The sequence below is a fragment of the Bos javanicus genome, chromosome 15 (assembly GCF_032452875.1).
Source record: "Bos javanicus breed banteng chromosome 15, ARS-OSU_banteng_1.0, whole genome shotgun sequence".
NCBI lineage: Eukaryota > Metazoa > Chordata > Mammalia > Artiodactyla > Bovidae > Bos > Bos javanicus.
Genome location: NC_083882.1, coordinates 79,151,634 through 79,154,569, shown reverse-complemented (window position 1 = coordinate 79,154,569; position 2,936 = coordinate 79,151,634). Strand labels below are relative to the sequence as shown.

At 36.7% G+C, this 2,936-nt stretch overlaps 1 pseudogene; it reads left to right on the top strand.

Annotated features, from left to right (window-relative positions):
* Positions 1–210: 210 nt before the first annotated feature.
* LOC133261072 (olfactory receptor 10AG1-like) lies at positions 211–1,143 on the top strand (annotated as a pseudogene).
* The last annotated feature ends 1,793 nt before the right edge of the window (positions 1,144–2,936 follow it).

Below are 2,936 nucleotides of genomic sequence, written 5' to 3'. Positions count from 1 at the left end.
CAAAAGAAAGAGTCTAAGATTATTTTCTACTTTACATTGTGGTATTTTAGGATGCTGCATTTGATTTATTAACAAAAATATAAAAAAGGGGGGTAGCTATCATGTGAATTAATTTGAAATCATCAAATTATTTTGTCCAGTTTTTCTGCTGGACACTGTGCATCTGAGTGACTTTAAGCATTTTATTCACAGATGGAATTCAGAGGGTAAAATCCACCAGAGTGGAACCAGACTACATTGATGGAATTCATCTTGCTTGGCTTTTCTGATATTCCTGACCTACAAGGATTTCTTTTTGGGGTGTTTTTGATCATGTATATGATTATTCTGATGGGAAATAGTCTCATTATCATAATAAACAAGATGGATCCTTCCTTCCAGACGTGCATATATTTTTTCCTAGGGAATTTTTCTTCCTTGGAAATATGTTATGTATCAGTCATTGTCCCCAGGTTATTAACAGATCTTAGTAGACAAACTAGAAATATAGCCTTTCTAGCCTGTGCTGCTCAAATGTATTTCTTTCTGGTGTTTGGAGCCACTGAGTGCCTTCTTCTGACTTCAATGGCTTATGACAGCTATGTCGTCATTTGCAACCCACTGCTCTACCCTCTCCTCATGAACAGTAGGCTGTGTGTCCAACTGGCCACAGGCTGTTGGGTCAGTGGAGTTCCAGTGCATAGTGTTAACCTACCAGATCTTTTCTCTACCCTTCTGTGGCTCTAACCAGTCTAATCACTTCTGTGATGTACATCCAGTGCTTAAGCTTGCCCTTGGGGACACTTTTATGATTGAGATATTGTTTTATGTAATTGCTATTCTAGTTGTCACTATTCCATTTATGTTAATTCTTGGATCTTACGTGAGAATAATTGAGACCGTCTTGAAGCTGCCTTCAGCCACTGGGCGAGCCAAGGCCTCTCCACTCGTTCTTCCTATCTCATGGTTGTGGCTTTATTCTTTGGATCAGGACTCATTACATATTTAAGACCAAAGTCCAGTCATTCTATAGGAAGGGACAAATTTCTCTCTCTTTTTTACACCATTGTCACACCAACATTTAACCCAGTGATATACTGTGTGAGAAATAAGGATGTTATGGTGGCTTTGAGAGAATTCTTACTGAAATTGATTGTACTGTGATTTAAAAATATTAATTCATAAAATTTGTTTCTTATTCATTACAGTCTCCACTCAATAATTTCTGTTACTTTATCATTAGCTGTCACTTAATATTTTAGATAAATGATTTATAATGTTTATATTACATAAACTATGATGTTATTTTAAAAAGAAAATTAATCCCAAACTCTATTAAGGATATTGATAACTCTGATATAACACATAGCATTTATTAATGGGTCTTGTTACTGTTGTTGCTTTTTAATTTTGCAGAATATTGCCTATGTTTCTCTTTCCAATGAAATTATTCAGCTTTCTTTTTCTAATCCCAGCATATAGCCTGAAAACTAATAGGCATCAAATTAGCTTTATTAGATTAAAAAACTAAAAGCATGATATAGCAGGCCTGGTATTTTTTTTTTAAGGGGATTATACCTGTTTTTTATTTATTTTTTTAAATTTTATTTTATTTTTAAACTTTACAAATTGTATTAGTTTTGCCAAATATCAAAATGAATCTGCCACAGGTATACATGTGTTTCCCATCCTGAACCCTCCTCCCTCCTCCCTCCCCATACCATCCCTCTGGGCCGTCCAGTGCACCAGCCCCAAGCATCCAGCATCGTGCATCGAATCTGGACTGGTAACTCGTTTCATACATGATATTATACATGTTTCAATGCAATTTTCCCAAATCTTCCCACCCTCTCCCTCTGCAACAGAGTCCATAAGACTGTTCTATACATCAGTGTCTCTTTTGCTGTCTCGTGCACAGGGTTATTGTTACCATCTTTCTAAATTCCATATATATACATTAGTATACTGTATTGGTGTTTTTCTTTCTGGCTTACTTCACTCTGTATAATAGGCTCCAGTTTCATCCACCTCATTAGAATGGATTCAAATGTATTCTTTTTAATGGCTGAGTAATACTCCATTGTGTATATGTACCACTGCTTTCTTATCCATTCATCTGCTGACGGACATCTAGGTTGCTTCCATGTCCTGGCTATTATAAACAGTGCTGCGATGAACATTGAGGTACACGTGTCTCTTTCCCTTCTGGTTTCCTCAGTGTGTATGCCCAGCAGTGGGATTGCTGGATCATAAGGCAATTCTATTTCCAGTTTTTTAAGGAATCTCCACACTGTTCTCCAATAGTGGCTGTACTAGTTTGCATTCCCACCAACAGTGTAAGAGGGTTCCCTTTTCTCCACATCCTCTCCACCATTTATTGCTTGTAGACTTTTGGATCACACTCATTCTGAAGTCTGTCTTTTCACCTTGCTAATAGTTTCCTTTGATGTGTAGAAGCTTTTAAGTTTAATTAGGTCCCATTTGTTTATTTTTGCTTTTATTTCCAATATTCTGGGAGGTGGGTCATAGAGGATCCTGCTGTGATGTATGTCAGAGAGTGTTTTGCCTATGTTCTCCTCTAGGAGTTTTATAGTTTCTGGTCTTATGTTTAGATCTTTAATCCATTTTAAGCTTATTTTTGTGTATGGTGTTAGAAAGTGTTCTAGTTTCATTCTTTTACAAGTGGTTGACCAGATTTCCCAGCACCACTTGTTAAAGAGATTGTCTTTAACCCATTGTATATTCTTGCCTCCTTTGTCAAAGATAAGGTGTCCATATGTGTGTGGATTTATCTCTGGGCTTTCTATTTTGTTCCATTGATCTATATTTCTGTCTTTGTGCCAGTACCATACTGTCTTGATAACTGTGGCTTTGTAATAGAGCCTGAAGTCAGGTAGATTGATTCCTCCAGTTCCATTCTTCTTTCTCAACATAGCCTTGGCTATTGGAGGTTTTTT